This window comes from Stegodyphus dumicola, chromosome 8, assembly GCF_044657685.1.
Source record: "Stegodyphus dumicola isolate Sdum_Otavi_A_Nest chromosome 8, ASM4465768v1".
Lineage (NCBI taxonomy): Eukaryota > Metazoa > Arthropoda > Arachnida > Araneae > Eresidae > Stegodyphus > Stegodyphus dumicola.
In genome coordinates, this window is record NC_140775.1 from 73,557,626 (window position 1) to 73,580,823 (window position 23,198).

Genomic DNA, 23,198 nt, shown 5'->3' on the forward strand with positions numbered 1-23,198 from the left:
ATCAAAGCATCCACATTCCTCATCATGGTCAGACAGCATTAAAAAGAAAGTTCAAACTGGAGGTGCAAAGAAAAAAACCCCAAATAACAAGAAAATATTATTGACTACTTGACATTTCGATTTATTCCAGAACCCTGTAGTTAGCTGAATCCTCAGCATCAGAGTTTATGTAATGATATCATGAAACCTTCTAAACTCGAAAAACACTTGAAATTAAAACACCCAGATTTTATCTAAGAAACTAATTGAATATTTTCAAATAATGCGTGAAAATATGCAAACATATATAGGTGCCTAAAAATGTGGTTGTTTAAGTCCCTATCAAAGGCTTTCTATCTGATAGCACTTCAATTAGCGAAAACCAAAAAGCCATATACGGAGAAGAATCATTCAAGCCTTGCGTACTGCAAGCTTATGAAGAGGTTTTGGGAAAAAATGCTGTACAGAAACTGGAACACTCTTAAGCCCGGAGTTGAAGAAATGACTAGACATCGTTCAGGGGTTGTTGCGAAGGTGAAAAATGTAAATCACCCCATACTTTCTGTTTACACACTGTCGTACACATAGTGAGCATCTTGTGGTGAAAAAAAAAAATGTTCCCAGTACTACACCAAGTATTATCAAATGTTATTAATATTATAAATGAAATTCAACACAAAGCAAATAATTCTCGACTATTTGAAACATTTTGTGAAGAAATGGGTTCCCAGTATACACACCTTCTTCTTCACACTGAGGTGAGATGGCTTTCAGGAAGCAAAATACTGACTCGACTGTTCATCCTGCGTGAAGAAATCAAATTATTTTTCAGCAGCAAAATAATCCGGAATTTCAAGAACTCTTGTCCGACGACTTGAGTGGGTAGTCAAGCTTGCATACCTGGCAGATGTTTTCCCTCAGTTATTAGAACTAAGCATATGCAAGGACAACTTCAGCACATGTTTAGAGTACGAGTAAAATAGATGCTTTTCAAAAACAATAACATTATGGCAAATGCTGTAGATGGAAATCTACAAAATTTTAATAAAAATATGGGAGAGAAGGATCTCAACGAGCAAGTGGTATTCATTATTCAACAGCACTTACAGTCACTGGCAGAATGTTTTGGTTTTTATTACCTAAAGCAAGAAGATCCTAGGTATGGAAATATGTGGATTACATTATCAGCAAACAACTGAAGATAGCAAATTAGGCATGAGTTATAAAGAAAGCCAGATTAATCTGTCTCTCCGGACAGTTTAAAAACTTAATTCCAGTCATCTTTATCAAGACCTTATTTTTGTCTCTCTATAAAAAATTAATACCCATCACTCGGTGGAAAAAAAATTAAAATTTTAATTCAATTTTCGACAACATATTTGTGTGAAAAGGTGTTTTCAATTGTAACAGCAAAAACTCAGCATAGGTCTCGGTTTAAAATAAATGTGGCTTTTCTTGCAGTTATATCACTAGAACCAAAAATCCACAAACTGATTTCAAACAAACAGGAACAAATAGCACACTAAAAATGTGTATACTTAAACCTAAATTTTTCATTTTTAAAAATAATTGCTCTATAACTTTGTTACCTTTAATGGCTGCATTTCACATTAATAAAATAAACGGTTTCTGATTATTTTTAGTTGATTTAAACTAGCTACTAACATTAAATAAAACCAGATATCATAATCATCTTATTGATAAAAATAGTTTTTACATTAAAATAAAGGTACGACAAAACACTCATTTAATGCGAACAATGACCTTGCATTTCCTTGGAAAGTTTGGATTGGATAAGTTAGGTTTGTATATTGTTATTTTAAATTTAAAGCATCATTCCAGATTCACATGAATAAGGAGATGATTTCTCAATTTACTTTTGATAAGGCTAATGCTTGAAAAAGAGTGTTTCTATGAATATGTAGAGCAAGAACAGCAAATGCTACTTTTTTTTAACTTATCAAATGAGTGGAGAACTCTATTCCAGGTGTTAGAAATTATCATACCTTCTTCTCCAAGTATTTCAAAGCAAACCACTTTTGCTGCCCTTTCACATTTCACACCTCCTTGAACTCCTAAAATATATCTTATACAGTCAAAAGTCGTTAATTCGGACACCCATAATCCGGAATGATCTATAATCCGGACCTCAAAGCTAAAAACTTTCTGCGCATGCGCCGCGTTGGCACAGGCGTTTTACGCGTGCGCGTAAGACCTTGACTACTGCGCATATGCGTGTGCGCAAGTGCAGAACACGTTTTCGCCTGCTCGTTTAATGTATAACGGATGGTGTAAGCTAAAATTATCTAATTATATAGTTCAGTTAATGTTAATGATTGCGTTGTTCCTTAAACTTCGAATTGGATCCCGCTTATTATTTTTTGCAGACTGTAAGAGCAATTTTATAAAAGTAAGCTTGAACTTTCGATTATGTCAAATAGAATTTCCGATGCTGGAACTTCCAAAGGATCTACAAAACGAAATTATGTTTCGATGTCCAACAAACAAAAAGTGGAATTGCTGCAAAAAATGGATAAAGACATGAAGAATGTGACAGAGAGGTTAGTGAAAACGAAAAAATTTCGATTGACAAGTTAGTCGGTATTCTCGGCACAGCAATTAACGGGACTTGAACAGCGGAACTTTGTAACTGAACAAGAAATTATGTCTGTTTATAGAATTAAAGAGAAAGTATTGTCACATAAAACGAAGCAACTTAAAGAACTTACATTGAAAGAAATGTTTAATAAAGTAAACAAATAAATATTAAGCTTTTTTTTTTTTTTTGTGAATTTTGATACCCTTTAGATCATAATTATTCTTTATTTCATAAATTATGGTTTCATATTTTTAATTTTAGAATTTCTGCATGCCATCTTACGCGATTTAAACTGATGATCTATAATCCGGAAAAATCGATAATCCGGAATCGCCGAAGTCCCGACGAGTCCGGATTAACGACTTTGGACTGTATACTAAGCACATTTTAATGCTTGAGGATTTACTCCAAACACAAGACCCATGGTGTTTCTTAGCCTGTAAATTACCCATCTACTAAAAATTCACACCAATCTGTAAAAGATAATTCTGAAGATATTAAATTTGTTTTGAAAGTAATATATTCATTTCCCTTTGTTTGAAAAAATATTGGGTTTTAATAAAAGTTTTCTGCCACTGTAAATATCGTCTGTGCAAACATTCATGTGTTTAATCTCATTTTGTCAGGCGATTTTTGGCATTTGAAATAAAGAGACTTGTTTTAGAATACTGTGCGGTGAAATTTGTAAAAATGTATCACTATCAGCAAGTACAAGGTGTCTGAAATGGAATTGTCATGCTACCAGATTAGAATCATAATTTACTTCCAGTTCTGTTGCAAAAAGTCAGCTATAGAATGTCATTAAATCATATGTATAGCTTTAGGTACTACTGTTGTAGCATATGACACTATGAAGATTTGGAACTGAAAGTTCAAAATCGAGGACTACAAGTATGATATTCAAGAAGCAGAGCGCTCAGGCCGGCCTACTAATGTTGATGAGGCCCGCCTGCGAGAACTTGTGGAAGATGAGTATGCTTGAGAGTTTGCAAAGGAGATAGACGTTGAGCAGGGGTATTAAGGAAGTTATTGACCAACTGGTTCACCTGTTCAATATGGTTATTGTAAGGAGTGGGATTAAGAGTGAATGTATCTTCCATATAGTCCGCAAAAGATTTAGCTTTATCTTCTTCTGTATATGAAATTCCACTAGGTCCATGGATAGGTGGAATAGGTTTATAAGGTTTCTTGAATTTGCGGGAAATGTCAAATAGGGAATTGCGCTCTATAGCTAGGTTCTTTAGGAAATTGGTCCATTTTTGGTTTTTGAAGTTCTTGATTCTTCTGTTGATTTCTTTTTGCATAGAGTTTAGTTCGTGTTTGAGTTGTGGATCCCTGGTGGTTTGCCATCTTTTACGGATCCGGTTTTTCTCTTTAATACCATTTCTAATATCGGCAGGCAGGGGGAGGAAAGACTTGTTCACATAAAAAGTATTGGTGGCTTCCTTTAAAGCAGAATTGATGCTGTTGGTAAATTTTGAGACTTCGTGTTCTAAGTCTTCTTTGTTGATGCATGGATTACCTTGTATGGAGTTATTCAGAATTTCAGACTATTTGATCCAATTTGTAACTCCTATACTTCTGTCAAGTGAGGGAAGGTATTTATTAATGGGGATTTCAAATACAATGGGGTTGTGGTCGGAAGACAGGGCTGAAATTACAGAGATATTGCATCTGTTAGTAATGTTATTTGAGATGAAGAAGTCAATTGTGGTGGCGCTATTGTACCCGTAATGAGTGGGCTCGTCTGGATCATGAATGTTATAATTATTTGATTGAATGAGTTTAAATATGTCATTTCCTTTTTTGTTAGCAGGTCCTCGGTTCCAGCAGGGGTGTTTGGCGTTGAAGTCCCCTCCGACAATGGTAGAAGTATTAGAATTAAGGAGGTGAACCAATTCTTGTGCGCTGGGATTATTATTTGGTGGGATGTATATATTCGAAATTTTGAATTTTTTATGTTCTATTACAATTTCTATTGTGTTACTTTCGAAAGTGGTGCTGGGATTAGGAATTTGAGAGTGTTTTATGCTCCTTTTAACAAATGTGATGATGCCACCGCCTCTTCTTGTCTCACGATCCGTACGGTAGGTGTTATAATTAGCATAAAGTACTTTAAGTGCTGGTTTAAGGTGAGTCTCTTGTATGAGTATTACGTCAGGTTCAATTTCAATAATGAGGTTGGATAATTCATCTTTTTTATGGTAAAGACCGTTAGCGTTCCAAGAGAGGATTTTTATGTTGAATCTGTTCTTGAATTTATTAGAATTAAAGATGATTTCCTATTTTTTCGACGATTTCGACTACTGCGATTATTTTATCAAGAGGCGATTTCTTGGTTTTAATGTTTTTGAGTCCTTGTATCACTATAGTCCAGATTGTTTTTAGCGAAGAGAAGTCAAAGAGGTCTGACAGGGAGGATTCTGCGGTGCTGGTAGTTTCTTCTGTTAGATTTTCGTTTTGAATGGAGGTTTGAGCGAGATTTTCGTTACTATTTGATGTCAGCGGAGGAAAGTCTTGTCTTCTGTTAGTCCAGGGATTGGTTGCTGGTGGAGGACTGGGTTGAACCGAACTTGTTTGTTTTTTGGTCTGTCCGGGCAATTTGAGAAGTTGGCTGGGTGAGGACCTTTGCAGTGATAACATATTGCTGGCAGGTCGCGACTACGGGTGCATTCTATAGGTTTGTGATTGCCTCCGCAACAGACGCATACCCAGTCTCTGGTGCAGAGCAGGGAACTGTGAAAAAATCCCTGGCATCTATAGCATTGTGGAGGGCCAGGTTTCTTGCGTAATGATTCTATTGTTACGTTCATATAACCTATGCGTTTGATTTTGAATACTTCCTTATTTTCTTCCGATTTTGGTATATGTACTAAGAAAAGCGGCATTGGTTTATTTTCTTTTCTGTTTCTTAATAGTGTAATAAAGTGAACCTTGAATCCTTTGTCAAGTATTTCTTGAGTGATGGTTTGGGGATCTGTGGTGATGGGTAAGCCTCTTATTATGACTTTTAAAACTTTATCTTCGGGCAATAAGTAGGTGTGGGCTTTGAGGTTTGTTTCTTCAACTATTTTGCGAATGAATCGATGTGAGTCAGAGTCTGCAGGCTGTATTTCAAGGCGGCGTCCTTTTAAGGTGCCAGTTATCTCTTTTCCGGTTTGCTTGTTTAAGTTTTTTAAAGAATTCATCCGCTTTTGGTACGTCATCTACGACAATAATGGCGATTTAATTAATTTTGTTTGTTTTTGGGCTAGAGTTTGGTTTCCTATTTGCGGGAATGGTGTCACTTTTGTTTGGTTGGTCTTTTGGGGTGGTAGTGAGCCGAGTGGCTGATTCATCTTCGTTGTCCAAATGCATGTCGTCTATTTGGTTCTCTAATTGTTTATATCGATTGCTGGTTTTGAGGGAAGGCTCCTCATCGGAGTCAGAGAGGTTTGTAATTCCTTTATTTTTGCATTGGCCATCTCGTTTTCCTGCATACGCAGTTGATTAATGACATTTACAAGGAGAAAGTTTAGTTCTTTTTGATCACTAGCGGACATAATCACATTTGGGTCGTTACGGATATCTTGGATATCTTCCACCCAAGGTTTCGACATGCATTTGGACAACGAAGATGAATCAGCCACTCGTCTCACTACCACCCCAAAAGACCAACCAAACAAAAGTGACACCATTCCCGCAAATAGAAAACCAAACTCTAGCCCAAAAACAAGCAAAATTAATTAAATCGCCATTATTGTCGTAGATGACGTACCAAAATCGGATGAATTAAAGAAAGGTTTGTGCATTCGGGTAGCTCAGCAGTCATTGGCTGCCTGTTTGTGATGTAGCTCGTAGACCCGTCGTACTCTTGTTTATGTCGTGTTTACGATATATGCCAGCATGCTATTGATATTTTGGAATGTAGAACACTTTATGAAACATTATTTTTTAATTATGTTATATGCTATTAAAACAAAACAACATTTTATTGTGTTTATACTTTCAAGTTGCGAAAAATATATGAAATAATCATTGTTCACGCAGTTGAATTAAACTAAACTGGCAAGTCGTTAAATATACTATTTTTTACGAATGTATTTCAGCTACTGTGTAGAACAGTGTGTTTGAGTATGTTTATAATTTATTGAGCTATGTTTCAGTTTTCTCCGCATCACATAAACAGTAACAAATTAGTAATGAAATTTATAATGTTGCATATTTTAGTTTTGTAATTATCTGGGAGTGGGTTTTTTTTTTTTTTTTTTTTTTTTAATTTTTCAGAAAATTTCACCTTCCATCATAATTTTGGGTGCAATTTGTCGAATCCGGAGATGTTTGATTAGAATATTTTCTTTATATACACTAAGTTATAATTTTCTGTAAAATATGATTATATAAAAGCAACAGGAATACCTTTGTTTTTAGTAAATTAGTTTAGAATTTTTATCCATAATTTGAAAGGCAAAACCTTTGTAACAGCTTTAATATCGTTATTAATCTCTCGTGCATTTGAAATAGATGAATAATAAATAATGTACAGATTACTGGCAATATTGAAATGCAGGCTCGAGAGCTGCATGCATTTTCTCGCACGAAGCATGTAATTATTTTTTTTTTTAAATAAGTTTTTAGAATATGTTTTCTCTTCTTGTTTGTAGGTCGCAAGTTTTTTGCTGTGTTCCATCATTGGAGTTGCTTCATATCGCCAAAGAAGTATCACAGTCTTAATTATTTTGGAGGCACCGACGAGATCGAATAATCGTGCGTATTTTTATTTTATTAGTTCATCACTGAACATAACATTAGTGATACCACATTATTACTTCCGGTTCATATAGAATTGCTTTATTCACTGAACGCAATATTAGTGATACCAGATTATTACTTCCTGTTAATAATAAATTGTCTTATTTTATTACCGTATTTGATATTATATTTTTAATATTCATTTTAGTTGTCCAGACAGTAGATATATATATTGCTCTATGTTGTTATTCTTATTTTAATCACCATTAATGTGGTAGAGAGAATGAACTTCATAGAATTTAAATATTTCATTTTTGAGGTATACGTATTTAACAGAGTGCATTTAATTTCGTGATTCCTGACTGCATTAATTAATTAAAGTAATTGATTTGAGCTATTTTGAGGAAGTATAAAGAACATAGTGTTCGTTAATTTTAAACATAGAAACAATGTCTTACTTGGGAAGAGCTCATAAGGAAGATTTGCAAAATCTCGCGGCTGAACTGGGAGTTCAAGTGACTGCCAGGTTTGAAAATAGTCGATTTAAAACAGAAAATTGTTGAAAGTAGAGATTATGATGAAGTATTCGTCAAAGGAGTCTTAGACACAATAATAGAAGAACGGAAAGAGAGGGAGAAAAGAGAAAAAGGAAAGAGAAGAACAGAAAGAGAGGGAGGAAAGGGAAAGAGAAGAACGTAGGAGACAAGAAGAAGCAGAAGAGCGGAGAAGGAACAAACAGTATGAATTAAGACTAGAAGCAGAGACAAAGTCTCAAAATACGGGACAGATCCGGCCGAAAACGGAGCTGCGTCACCTTATGCAGAAATTCAATGACAATAAAGCAGATATCAGTCTATATTTGCTATTGTTTGAAAGGCAAGCAGAATGGGCTAAAATTGATAAAGAAGAATTTGTATCTCATTTACTAGGACTACTTCCTTACGAAGTAACCCAGTTAATAGCTAGAGAACCCTCCGATAAAGCTAAAGACTATGAACACGTGAAAAATTTATTGTTAAGACGGTTTAAACTAAGCCCGGAAAAGTTTAGGCAGAAATTTATGAAACATCAAATGTACGAATCTACATGGGTGGATTTCAATTATGAAATAGAAAATTATTGCAAAGAATGGGTGACTGGTCTAGGAGTTAAGACTTTTGATCAGTTGCTAGATTTGATGGTGCTTGACCAACTTAAACGTCGAGTTCCTCCTGAAATTCGAGATCATTTTCTCGATGAGTGGGTAGAGATGATTTCATCTAAAAAATTAGCTGAAAAACTTGATGCCTATGAAAACGTTTGCGGAAACTTTCAAAAAAGGCCTGTAGTGGATCGGCAGAAAGAAAGATACAATGCACTAACTCAAGGTAAATGGAGTTCAGATAATAAAAATAAAACTGAAAAAAAAAATGGTCATCAGGATTTAATTCGCAAAACTGGTTTCATAGACCTAGAAGTCCACGTCCAGATGATAAATATAAAAAACGAAAAACGCCCAATGTGTGGTCCTATCAGTGTGGGTCCTATCAACATTTAAGACCCCAATGTCCAAAACTTAAGAATAGTACTGAATCTCCTGCTAATCTTAACAGAATTAGTGCAAAATCAGAGGATAAATTTCTATTACCTTATACTAGTATGGGTTACGTAAATGGTCATAAAATTCCTATATTAAGGGATTCAGGTGCTAGTATTGATAGAGTTTGTCGCAAATACATCACGCCGGAAATGCTGACAGGTGAAAATGTGTGGGTGCAACAGCCATTAGATTTGAATCCAACCTGTTTACCATTGGCTGAAATCGAACTAAATTGCGATCTTGGGCGAGTAATAACTAAGGCTGCCATTATTAGAAATGAACTCGACAAAGGAAGGTATTTATTAGGCAATCGAACTTTTGCACTGTTGAATAAACAAAGAAAGGAACTTGATAGTCATCCTTATCAGGTTAATGCCATCTCTACTAGATCTCAAAGGAAAAGAAAAATAGCTGAAGAGAAGATCTTGGAACCGATGAAGGAAGAAAATAAAGCATCCAGAGATGTCTTTGAAGAAGTAAAATCACCGGAATTAAACGTGGAAGATGTTCACGAAAAACTGGAAAACGATAAAGAAATTAATATTGAGAATTATTTTGCAATGCAACGTTATCATCATCTTTCGGCTTTTGATTTAATATCAAAGCCGCTACTAATAGACGAAGAAAACAATTGTCGAAAGCAAATGACAAATGAATATTATCCGAAAGGCACAGATGAACTGAGGAAAGGCTTTGCTGTGAATTATAGCCGAGGAACTGGTCCACCATGGAAGAGATCTAGGCGCCGTCAAGAAAAAAAAGGAAGACTAATTTGAACACTGTCCATTTTCTTCTTATTTAAATGTGGTGTAAAAATATTTGTTTAAAACTTAAAATTTTCGGCCTGAAAATTTGGAAATTTATAAGAGAAATTACCTTTTCTCTTTAAGCATTTGAGCAAGCCGAGCTTTTAAACTGTCAAATTTTACAGAACTTTTCCCTTCGGAAAAAGTCTCTCCGTTGGGGGAGAGGTTGTAACAGCTTTAATATCGTTATTAATCTCTCGTGCATTTGAAATAGATGAATAATAAATAATGTACAGATTACTGGCAATATTGAAATGCAGGCTCAAGAGCTGCATGCATTTTCTCGCACGAAGCATGTAATTATTTTTTTTTAATAAGTTTTTAGAATATGTTTTCTCTTCTTGTTTGTATGTCGCCTCTTTTTTTTTTTTTTTTTTTTTGAGTGCTAAATAAAGTTTTTTTGCTGTGTTCCATCATTGGAGTTGCTTCATATCGCCAAAGAAGTATCACACCTTACCTTCACAAGTAAAGTATTTTTGATGGTTGATCAACCATTACCCTAAGATGGCCATATCTAAAATTGATAAGTATTTCTGAGAATATAAGTATTGATACAGAGCATCACTTCTTTAAAATGACCATCTTCATATAAGAATCAATTAATCTGTAATTACAGGCTGTCACCTTAGAAGTTATTCACTATGAATATGCTTGACTGAAACACTATTCGATAAACTCCATGATTTATTTTGTAATGTGTGAGAAATATTTTAAGTGATGTTGAAATTGTGCATACTTATCTATTAAGACTAATTTTACTAAATAAATTTTTTATTATTTAATGACATGTTAGTGGAGTTCTTGATATGTTATATCCTTAGTATCTGGATTACATTTTGTTTTTATGTAACTATTATTGCACACAGCTACAGTACATCGTGTTCCAGGCAATTTTAATCACACATTTAAACCAACACCGCGCAAATACAGCAGAACAGCATCGGCGGGAAGGAATTTGGGTCTACGAGCGACGTGCATGGATGGACCTTATAAGAAATAGACTAACCCAGTGGGCGGGGCTCGCGTCACCGACATGTCGGCAAGAAAGAGTAGGGATGATCTGGTTTACTTCAACATTGAAACCTATGGCGTTTGTATCACATAACTCTTTTTAATTATTAAATGTGATACTTTGCCACAGATTTTTCCAAATAGGATTTAAGATATCTCATTAAAGCACTTTTTACTGCATTTCGCGCATTTTTTTTCACACGTAATTCTTGTACAAACATCTTGACTTTGGTAAAACGGTAAAAACTCTAAGCACAAAATTTATGAACTTCATTTTGTGTAAAAATAAAGTAAAATTAAATAAGATTGATAGTACGTGATGCTTTGAAATAAATAAGGTAAAATTAAACAAGATCTGATAATTTGTTTAAAAAAATTTAATGAACATTTTAAGGCAGTGATTTTCCAAACTATAATAACATTCAAAACGATCATATTTATTTGATATAAGATCATTAAATTATTAACTTTAAAGTGGATTAATTATTTTAATAATTTATAAAATTCGGAGCATGAAATTTTCTAAGCGTAATGAAGGGAAAAAAAAAGATAAAATAAAATCTAGAAGCACTCAAACTTTATATTACGCCCAAAAGGAACCTTTTTTTAAAGTTTTGTGTGTTACTTATATTTATTGAATATCATGTTCTTCGCCCGTAAACCACATACATTTGAAAACAGCATATCTTTAGAATTTCCGCACTGGAGATAAAACTGTTATTTTCCGTACAGTGCTCGCTCTGAACTCGTTGAGTTTGTTAATAAAAAATTCGTTAAAGTTTTACAAAATATGAAATAGATTAAAATAAATTCGAAATCCGGCCGTCCAGATGCCCATGTTCGGTTATTCAAAATTTGATGGCTCTAGATACTGTCGTTTTTGTCACAGTGCAAGAAACATACATGTATTCATGCAGATTTTTTCATTATTTAATTTCTTTACATATAATACAGGGCGATAATATTTGGTAACAACAATTTGCAAGGAGACACGGACACTTATAGTAAAACAGCGCAAAATGTCGCTTCGAAACTAACAGCCTTTCTAGGTGACCGCTGCTTTGGGTTAATAAATTAAATTAACAGTAAATAAAAAAAATCTATGCAGAACTAAAAATAAATTTTAAAAATACTCACTATAAAATACAAGCAAAATTAATTATTACGGTTAAATACAATTTTAATATTAGAATTAAATGTATAAACATTTTTAAGGAGTCAAAAGTGTTTATCACTATGATGTATTATGAAAGATAATTGAAATAAAATTCCTGTATAGAAATTGTGCTATAATACTCATAATACTCAGAATTTTAAAAAAGCAGCACAATTTAGAATTTTAAACAAAACTTTCAAAAATTCGTTTTTAAATATTTTAGTACTTTTTACTTAGTTACACCAATAAAAAGCATAAAAATTGAGAGAGAAAATTGCTTGTTTGAAATTTTCTATTAGTTCAGATTTAAAATATTATTTTCTAAAAGAAGTGGTTACAAATTTCCTTACAGTGTAGGAAAAGCTAAAAAAATATCCAGCCCTGAAATCATGCAATAGCTTTATAATTATTTGGAACGTTAATTATGCTTGATAAATATGCTAAATTTTTAAAAATCAATCTCAATTTCAAAAATAAAAATATCTAGAAATTCTAATTTGTGAAATAAGGTGCTACAACCAGCTTTTTCTTGACAATTATACACGCTGCAATAGACAACCAATGTTGAATTTTTGCAAGTCGTCCCTACTCCTCCGGATGTGATCACGGTGACAGCCGGCAACGCCTCAGACGAGGTAGAAAACCCGTTTGGGTTAGTCTATTTCTTATAAGGTCCATGGCCAGGGGGGGCCCAAGAGCGATGCGTAGTGCAGGGAGAAAATTATGCCACCTGCGCATGACGTCATGTGGGTGACAGTCGTTAGTTCTCGGCGTTTGTTTACATTCGTTGCATTTGGTCTGGGATACATTTGATTTGTGTTGTTAATTTGCTTTTATACCTAGTCGGAAATGGCAAGTTGTGCTATAGCGTTGTGTCAGAATTATAGAAGGAAAACTAAAAGTCAAGGCATCACATACCATCGTTTTCCAAGTGATCCAGAACTTCGTAAGTTATGGACTATTCGCTGCAAAAGAGCAGATAATTTCAACATCGAAAATGCCAGAATATGTGCTATTCATTTTATCATAATTTTCCTTTTATGAAGTAGACTTATAGCGAGATATTTAATCTCAGTTTCGTGTTTACCAATAGTGATCTGCGTAATAGGTGTGATGCCTTCTTGGAGGACTTTCTCAGGTAAACTGGCTCGTATACACATTACACATGAGGAAAACCACGAAAACGCCCATGCAGCCAGCCCGTTCGCGGGATTCGGACCGAACTACCAGTGTTCAGCGACTTTACCGCTCAGCTGCTGGTGGGCTGAAACTAAGATGTATGGCAAGTTTATTATTATTATTATTATGCGTATATGTCTAAGAAAATGTATTTTAATTGTTCCATTTTTAATGTATGGAAGGAAGAATAGGATGCCAATATCGAAGATTATTTACTATAGCAAATAATCACGTCAGGATAAATGTTATATAGAAATCTTGGGAGTGTAAGGGATTATAAGAGTACTTTTAGATTATACTGAAAAAATATGCACTTCTGCTAAAATCTGAAGTGAATCAGTATGAAGTGACTTTTCACTTTAAAAAGAATGTGATAAGTATACTATTTAAAAGTATAATGACGGATATTAAGAAATTTGTAGAATTTCATGGTATTTAAATATGAACTTGTTAAGTCAAATCTTTTTATATATATTTTTGCTTGAGATATGTAAATTAAACTGAAAATCACGATCATATCTTTCTCATGGAATGTCAAAGTTCATTTGTATTAAAAAAAGTGCATGAGCAATGAAAATAAATAGAATAATACTTTTTGATTATGTTTTTACCATGGTCTTAGCAGTTATGCCATCATGTGTTCTGTTCAACAAAATTTATTTAGTGCAAACAATACTACGAAAAAATATTGAAAAATACCTTGTTTTACAATATTTATTTCCCTTAGTTAACTTAAATATCGTTTTTCATTTTCTAAGGCTTCCCTTTACGAAAAGAATTTAATGTTTACAATTATTTTCAGCATTCGTACGAATTCTATGCATAAAATAAACATTTTCTTTAACAAAATACTTAATCGGAAAGTATATACCCGGTATTTCCGGTGTATCTACCACATATAAAATGATCATTTTGCTTTAGTTTACATTTTTTCCATTACCAAAATCATGTAGCAGACGCGTCGGCCGATGCGTCCTGTCTCCCGGGTGACGTCACTACCAGCAACCAATGGCACGCTTTTTCCGTTCCTGGCCTAACCTTAGTATATTAAAGAACCTTGGTCCATGGCGACGTGTTAGTGACGTCATAGAGCATGCGCAGTAGCTATCGCTTTAAAAATGCGCCAACCTTATAAGAAAGTATTTTACTGATCTTGCTTCCACCAAGGATCTGTTAGTTTCGACATCTTTGGATAAAGTAATTTTGTGACTTAATATTTGGAGAACGTTGGGTTCATCATTGAGATGTCTCATGTGAGGATTTTCTGAGTTTGGATGTGAATTTTCCATGTTTGTGTTATTATTAGTTACATTTATGTTTCTTGTGTCATTGATTAATCATGTGATGCAAATAGGTTGGAAAAAAGGCCTAACTAGAGGCCGTACACGAAGGTACCCTTATCACTTATCAGCACGGTGAATAAAGGGAATGAGAAGAAAGAATAAAATATGACCTGTTTTATCCAGCGAAGGATGCAGCAGTGGAGTTAAGGCTAAGGCTCCTATATACCAGGCTGAATCATCAGGCATTCGCGCTCCCAAGTGGGAGATTTAATGGCGACTCTGTAGTTACGGTGCAACAATTTTTTGTGTTTTTTTGTGTAAAATGGGCGGATGTACAGCTATTACTTGTTCAAATCATTCACGGAAAGGTCATACATTGGTAAAATTTCCTAAAAATGAAGAAAGAAGAAAAATATGGGTAAATAATTGCCGAAGAGACAATTGGAAACCTGGTCCAGGCACTAAACTTTGCTTAGTAAGTATAATGTTAATTACGCCTTCATTTAGAGTTTATATCTTCTCTGATGTTTATAATGTGCAAGTAAAGTGAAATTCTTGTGTACAATAACCTGAGTATCTGCTAATTTCTGTAATAATAGCTATAATTAAATTAGTCTAGGGTTAATGTACCCGTCGCCAAACATCGCCAATGTAGATGTTTTGAATGTGGAAAAGAAATTTCTCTTCTAATATAAAGCGCGGATTTTGTTTTCCTGTGCTAATTGTGGAATTTATACTAATGTAACGTGAAAATCATTAGCATATTGAAATTTATTAAAAAATAAATAATAATTTGGAAAGTCAAGATAAAATCTGAATGTTTGCTAAAGATATATGTAACATTATACTATAGTTGCAATATCGTTGGAATGATATATAATTTTTTCTTTATTTTATAATCACTATTGTTAAAAAGTTAGATGAGTTGTTTATGCACGGTGCCCACTACTGTTTCTTGGTTAAAATAACTTCCAGAATTTTGACATTGACATCTGAAGTCAATAGAATAAATTGAATAGTGTGAGACAATATATATATAATCTGACTTCAATAATTGCAAGGATTATGCAAGTTTATTTATAATCACAGTATTATACAATTTGGCAATGGAGTAAAGATTTAGAAATGAATGCAGAACATTCAAATTAGTATTTTCTTGTTTCTAATATATAGAAATATAGTCTATTTTCCAGTATAAAAGTTTTACTTAAAAGTATGGGAAAGCAGATTTGTTTCATGCATGATCTTTATAATACTGGTATGAAATGAATGAATTTTAATCTGTAAACAATTTTTTGTTAATATTGAAATGCGTTTCTTTGGGTACATTTTTAGGCACTTGTGGATCATGTCAGACAACATGCAATAGAAAAAAGATGTCCGTGTGCATAAATTTTCCCATTGTGTTTCTTCATTTTATCTAAATTTCAAGGATAATTCTTTTCATTTTTATATGGCATGTTATCAGTATAAAGGCTAGTGAAAATAAATTGGTATGTGTATCTGTTTTTGAAGTGTAATGCTTAAATAAAAAGATGGTGTGTGTTTCTTCATTTAAACGAAATTTCAAGGATAGTATTTTTCAGTGTTGTACTGTTTGTTATTTCTCAATGTAAAGGGTAATAAGGGGAAAAAAACTGGTATGGTATATCTGTTTTTTAAGCATGATAATTTTATTTATTTCTTTAGTGATGCATATATAGAGAGAGAAGGTGTTTGGTCCAACTGATGTTATAATAAATCTAATTTTACTAGATCTCTCCCTCCCCTCAGGTGTAGAAAATTTTCAAGTGCAGAAAGTTTATTCGCAGAATTAATTCATTTCTGATAAACTTATTATCATTAATTTTTTATATAACATGTTATTAAGTTACACATTTGACTACTGTGTAATAAAATTGTATTTAGGGCAAAAAATTAACTATAATTTTGCATCTGGTGACTAATATCATATGCTTCTAAGAATATTACTTTAACTTTTTCCGTAATTTTTGTATTTCAGGAACATGAAGCTGTTATTTTGATATACTTAAATAATAAAAGTGTGTATCTGAATCAATTAATGGATACAGATATTTTACAGTTATTTTTAGAAGATATTTGCCATATCGCTTCTAATAATTCATAAAGTATGTTAAAATATAGGTAAATAATTTGGTGCAGAATTCAAATTTAGGGTTTAAAATATAGTCAATCATAAGACTAAATGATTTTTATTGTCATGATTTGCCTGGGCTTAAGAATGTACTTTTCGCCCGGTGGAAATTATCATCAAACTGTCCTGAACAGGCTTTTTGTTAATAATAACTTCCAGGCTTATCAGTACCTCCTTTTGAGTGGAGGGTATGCAAATATAGTACCCAATTTAAATTACATTGTGATTGTAATAATATTGTGGTATTAAATAAGTGATTATAATTACAATTTAGGTAATTGCATTGTAATTATATTACATTGTATCTGTGAACTCTTAATTTCATTACTTTATGCAATTATATTGTAAGTGCATAATCTAATTGCAATAATATAATCTATTCACAATTACAAAATAATTATAAATGCAGTTACATCTTAAATAGAGGCCATTTTAATACTTTTAAATTTTTGCAAGATAACTTCCCATTAAGGTTCATTTGGAGGAAACTATGCAAATACTAAAAAAGAAGTTATGCTAAATTTACATATTTTGTACAGTACTTTCTTGTTATAATGCTGTTCAATATATTTTCAATACTTTTGTAAATTTAACGACATTCTTTGCAATCACTGTGGTGCTTTAAAAAAAAGTTTCTTAGTTATGCTTTCTAATAAGAATGGGTTTAAAATTAAGTATTATGTATAATAACTAGCAGTTAAAAAAAACTTGACTGCATGAAAATGCTGTTGCTGTGTAAAATAAAAAATAAGCTTTCTTTTATGCTTTGAAATGAATTACATGTGGTTAAGTCGTCCTTTTACAATTTAAGAATGTGATTAACACACATTCTTAAATTGGACAGGTTTTATCTAAATTATAAAATATATAAACTATGAATTATTTTGTAACATAACTCAAATTACAAAATTCATTCTATATACGTTCAAAGTTATTATCTTTTATGGAATAACTGTTTTTTAATTTAGGTAAAAATTGGATTTTTAGAAGTATTACAAATACAATGCAACACAAAGGTGATCTGATTGAAGAGGAAGGACTTTTTATTACGGTTTCTAGTTCGTATTTATATTACATTTGATGAAAAGCATCCAAAACACAGAATGCTGTACTTTCTTCTTCCATATATGTTATGAAATATTTCACACATTTAAAAGAAAGTGTTTCTTCAGAATCTTGCACAATTATTTCCATATACCTCAGACTTAAATGACAACATATTCTTAAGTTATTTTTTTAGTATGAATTTACAGTGTTTTTATGGAAATTTTTGTTAAAATGTCATTAAGATAAAGTTATTTGCACACTCTACGCTTAACTATTTCCCCATTTGACACTATTGAAAGTTTTTATTCATATCTTATTTATTATAGTCTGCTAACGAAACTGAAACATCTAAAGAATAAGTTATTTTGAATATGTTTACAAAATATACACGAAATTTTTATTTAGGTGAAAACGTCTATATACTATTCGAGAATTAATAAATTATCCGAAAAGTTTATATGCGCTGAATGCCGCGCGTCTATAAAATAAATCTTTAAAGAAACAGCAGACATTCAGCCAGCGTGTGCGATAAACGCGCAAAAATTGGCAGCGCGTTCACTCCCTCGCCAAGAGAGAAAAGTTGGTGATTCAGCCTGGTTTAGAGGAGCCTTAGTTAAGGCGACGCTTCTGCGAGGCGAAAGAAAAAAAAAAAAAAAAAAAAACCCAGAGCCCGTGAGGCGAGTTTGATGAACTCGGTACAGTAGCGGGGGGCATATTTTACAAGCGTAGCTACGTCGATTAATAGCAGTTACAAAATCAGATATCCGGAGTAAATATAAAAGAATTACTAATAACTTTTTGTATGAAGTTTACTGCATCGTGACATTTAAGAAAAAGCCCCGATGTGACGTAGCCCCCATCAACGAAACCAGTCCCGGATTTAGCTAGGGGCAAGCAGGGGTTCTTGCCCCGGGCGGCAAATTCAAATATAAGGCTGGATTGTTTTGGTATGTTGTTCGCTAAAACAGCTCTCTAATTTTAGTACAATGTTAATAGTTTTAAGGTCAAGTTTAAAAACCTCTTTTAAGAAGATTTATAATTAAACACTAAGAACCCTTTTAAAGAAACTTGAGTTAAAATAAAGTACAGCCGATTACAACTATAAATACAAGATCAGAAAGAGGCCAATAGAGGGACTCCAGGCGTCACAAGAATCAGACAGACCCTATCAGTAACATCTGGAGTCCCTGTATCATTTGCTGTCTAGGCCGGGCGTATTCAAATAATAAATAGAACGATAGATAGAAGAAGTCACCTAGTTCCCATAGCAACGTCTACTGGGAAATGGAGAAGCATTTAAAGTAACTATTTTTTAAGAGCTAACCCAAAAAATTAACTTTGGGCCATCCTGGACAAATGAAATAATTCAAATTAATATGAAAAAAATTAGCCAGGTGACTCAATACGTAAAAACGTGTGGTGATTGTGTGAGATAAAGGAATATTTAATTGATTTCATAGAAGTTGATGGAAAGATAGGAGAATGTATTTCTGAACGCACTGTAGAAAATTAGTGTCTTAACTGACACTTGATGGTTTAGATATTGGACAATGTCGGTGTCAGTCTTACGACAACGGGTCTAATATGGCTGGCATTTCTAAAACAGTACAAGCTAGAATTACAGAAATGAATAAGCTGGATGAATTTGTGCCATGTTTGGCTCACTCCTCGTATTTTGTCAGTATGCATTCTGCTACTTAGTGCCCGGAAGCAGTTAATCTGGTTAGAATTACTCAGAAAATACTTCGCTTTTTTGTCGGATGCACTAGTCGACAGTATATTATTAAAAAATGTACAAAATACAACTTAAAAGGAATCAGCCAGACAAGATGGTCGGAAAAATATGTGGAATTTACCGGAAATATTCAAATATTTAAAAGAAATTAAAGATATTTCTCTTGATACGGAATCAAAGCATGAGGTAGGACATCTGTTACATGCTGTGAAAAATTTGAATTTATTCAACCTGAATATTTGAACAAATATTTTTCCAGAATTCAATCGAGTAAATATAAAAATTCAAAAGGAATTCCTCTTCTGCGTTCTGTGTAGTTAACAAAAGAACTAACGAAAACTGAGGAATTATAAAAAATGAGAGAAAAATCCTATGGAATATCGGGTACAAGATTCTAAAACAGTAGCCGAAAAAATCGCAGTTGAGTCTATTCTGACAAATAAAGAATTCTAAAGCACAAAAAGCAATCTGATGAACTGTTTGAGGACGAATCACGAACACTTCAACCTGTTCAGATCGAAGTTTCAGCTAATTAAAGCATATTAAAAAATATCTACGATCATCGGTGAGCAAGAGCGTTTATTAAGTCTCGCGATTCTGGCAACCGAAAATCAAACCGCAGATCAAATTATGATGATTCCATGCACTTATTTGCAGAACAAAAGGCTTACAGAGTAAAATTTTAATTTTCGTTACTAATTCCGTGATATTTTAATAGCATTAAGGCAGGTAAGAATTTAAAATTACTTATGACATAGGAAGTATGAAAAACAAGACAGGAAGCACGAATACTCTCAGTAATAGCCCATATTCTGTATAATCGTTTCAGAATACTTCCTTTCGGCAATAGTCCATATTTTGTATGCAATGGTTCCATTAGTGGGTGAGCAATAAAAGCCGCTGAGCACTAGTAGTTCGGTCCGAGGGTCAAGTATAGGTGAATGTGCTGGCTGTATGAGTATTTCCGTGATTTCCCCGTGTGTAACATAGATACAAGCCAGTTTTCCTTACAAAGTTCTTTCCACGGGATAGTCCTCCTTTTTCCAGATACCAGTCAGTCTCCTTAAAAATTTTTTCTACGAGAAATTCCTCCCTTTCTATGCGGTGCCTAATGGCGAAACACATAGTAAATAATTAGACAAATCTCCTCAGCAGTGGTCGAGTGATTAAGATCGCTGTATACTGGTAGTTCGACCTTGCCTGGGTTCAAACCCAGGCGAACGGGCTGGCTCATGGTTTGTTTTCGTGGATTTCCTCATGTGTAACGTGAATACGAGCCAGTTTCCTTTAAAAAGTTCCTCCACGAAAGCACCTCTCGTCTAAGCAGGTAGCCCGCCTGTCTTTGCCATATTCATATAATCTAACTCAACCTAATTTAACCAGTAATGCAATAATAGGGAATAGTGAGAAGCTTAGGTGTTGCCCGTTGTCCCTAGAACGAAAAACGAATGGTGGCGAGGACTGGAGGGTTAGAAGCATTCAGGATTAGAGTTAGGATTAGGCTTGAATCCGAAAGTAAGCTCACCAGAAAGGCGATTCTCCTAGGGAGGGGACGAATTTCTAATTATGTAACTTCGTTACTTTTTTTTCCCTTTATAGAGGGAAAAAAAAAACAAGGAGGCACGTTAAGAATTTAGTATAAAATGGATAAAATGGAGCTTAGGTTTTTACCTCAAACACTACCTATTTGTGTATTTATTAAAGAAATTAAAATTTTTAGAGAAACGTAAAGGATGATGGGTGAGGGCGACAGTTTTAGCTTTTGCCCCACATCAGAAAAATCAAAGATCCGGCTCTGAACGTAGCCACTGAGGGAGGGATTTCGAAAATGGACCAATGGGCTTCTATTGCTCTTCCTGCATGTGAGCGTTGTTTACGTTTCAATGTTCATTTGTTTCAAAGTTATAAATGTATGGCGTAATAGTAGAAAATCTCGTAGTGCTTTCGTTTTATGAGTTTAATTAATCGCTGACATTTCACTTTCGCGATTTTTATCACGCATTGATATTTGGATTGATGTTCACGGCATATTATCGCTCTTTACATCGAGAAAATGACTCAAAGTACAATGAGCCTCGAGTATTATGCATTTACTAACGCCTTGTAGATTAAGAGAATTCAAGCGCATAGTTTTTTTATTTTTTTATTTTTAAATTGAGCTGAGAAGGACTGGAAGTGTTACAGTGAATCTAGTATTTTATTACTTCAATGCTTGCATTCTTCTGATTTTTAAAGTGTAAGATTCAGAATTCATATTGCATATAACCTGATTATATCCATTGTTAACTTTAAAAGTTATATATTAATAAATTGAATATATTCGTTGTGAATATGATAAATTCATTCTGTTGAGTATTTCTTGTGTAGACAGCATATTTAGCAGTGAGCAGTTATTGAATGTGAAATTTAGCACACTAAATGTATATGAATGCAAATTAGTAAAGTTCCCTTTGAATAAAATTCTGCAGTACTTTGAATAAAATTCTGCATTGGCTACTATTATAGAACATCTTTTTCATATAGACTGCAATAAAAAGTACTGACTTCTATTTACATATATAATTGGTGTAAATATTTTTCTCATATGCTCAGTTTTATGTAAAGATAGCATTTGGACTCAGATGCTAATTACATATTTCTTTTTTCATCTTATTCATCATTTATTAAGTAATATTTCACATGGATATTTTTGCGAAGTGTCCAACATGGATTTTTATTTATTTCAAATGCTTTCAGCCAGGTATTAAAATCTTCACAATTGCTTATATTTGATCTAACTTGGCAGTGAAAATTTTCAGAAGAAATCTACGATGCTTTAATTATTTTGTATAGAAAATTGCGTGGCAAAATATTTATTTTCAACCATCTTGCTTAAGTCTTAAAGCACGCGAAGGGTCATGTGACATGACAGAAATATTACTGGATGTCCATTGGTCCACCCCTCCCTCGGTGGCTACACAGATGTGCACTTGTGAAATATGCTAGCGGGGGAGGCAGCAAGGCAAGGAAACGGAGAGCGAAGCGATAAGACGTCTATCTCGAACGCTGCCATACCTAGGAATATGTCATACGAACATTTTAATAGGGTTCGTACGGTCCTTAGATTTTTTGGAATCGATTTTTGGTCCTTAAAAGACCTTAATTTTGGCCAAAATCAGCAGAAGGTCCTTAATTTTAATCATCTGAAATTTCTGTCTGTTTTTACGACTGTCATTTTGAGTGTGAATTAGCATTTTAAGAAATATTTTTGGCGATTCACTGCAGTATATATGGTTATCTTTTGAATGGGTTCATGAGTTTGAATGGGTTGTTTCTATTTTTAATATAAATAAATGATGGGATATTAGAGTTTTTAAGCAAGAAGTGAAACATAAGCTTTTCGAAATTAATTTTTTCTAGTAAAGAGCTCTTAAACATTTTTGAGTATGTGAATTTTTTTATTAAACAGGTTCTAAATTTGTCGACTTTTCAACATTTTGTCGATTTTAAGATTAATTTCTATAGAAACTTTTTAATTCCGAGATCTGAGAATTTTTCGACGATTTTTTTAAAACATCGTAACATTGATAAATTTAATTAAAATAATGGTAATATATTGAAATTATATTTAAAAAATAACATTAAAATAAAACATTTTTATTTTTCGCTGTCATATTATAAAGTTTCATTTTGGCAACTTATTGTACAATATTTTATACATACTAGTGCTGTAAAAGTAACGAGAAATTGAGTACCCGTATGTATTCGTTACTCAATGAATCAGTACTCGTTACTTTCGGTAGAATCGAGTATAGTAGGTGTAAAGCGTCGCATCGCATTGAATCACGTGAACGGTTTCGCAGGAGTTTTTTTGCATCGCATTTTGGGGTAGAAATAATTCACTTTCTTTTGGCTATTATTTTGTGGTACACTCATATCATTAAATATTTAATTTTCTA

The 23,198-nt window shown here is 33.3% G+C and overlaps 1 long non-coding RNA gene across 1 annotated transcript; it reads left to right on the top strand.

The window, feature by feature from the left end:
• The first annotated feature begins 14,174 nt into the window (after positions 1 to 14,174).
• Positions 14,175 to 16,582, top strand: LOC146995877 (uncharacterized). Its single transcript, XR_015042850.1, has 2 exons — positions 14,175 to 14,798; positions 15,659 to 16,582. It is a non-coding gene; the product is annotated as an uncharacterized LOC146995877 (long non-coding RNA).
• Positions 16,583 to 23,198: the final 6,616 nt, after the last annotated feature.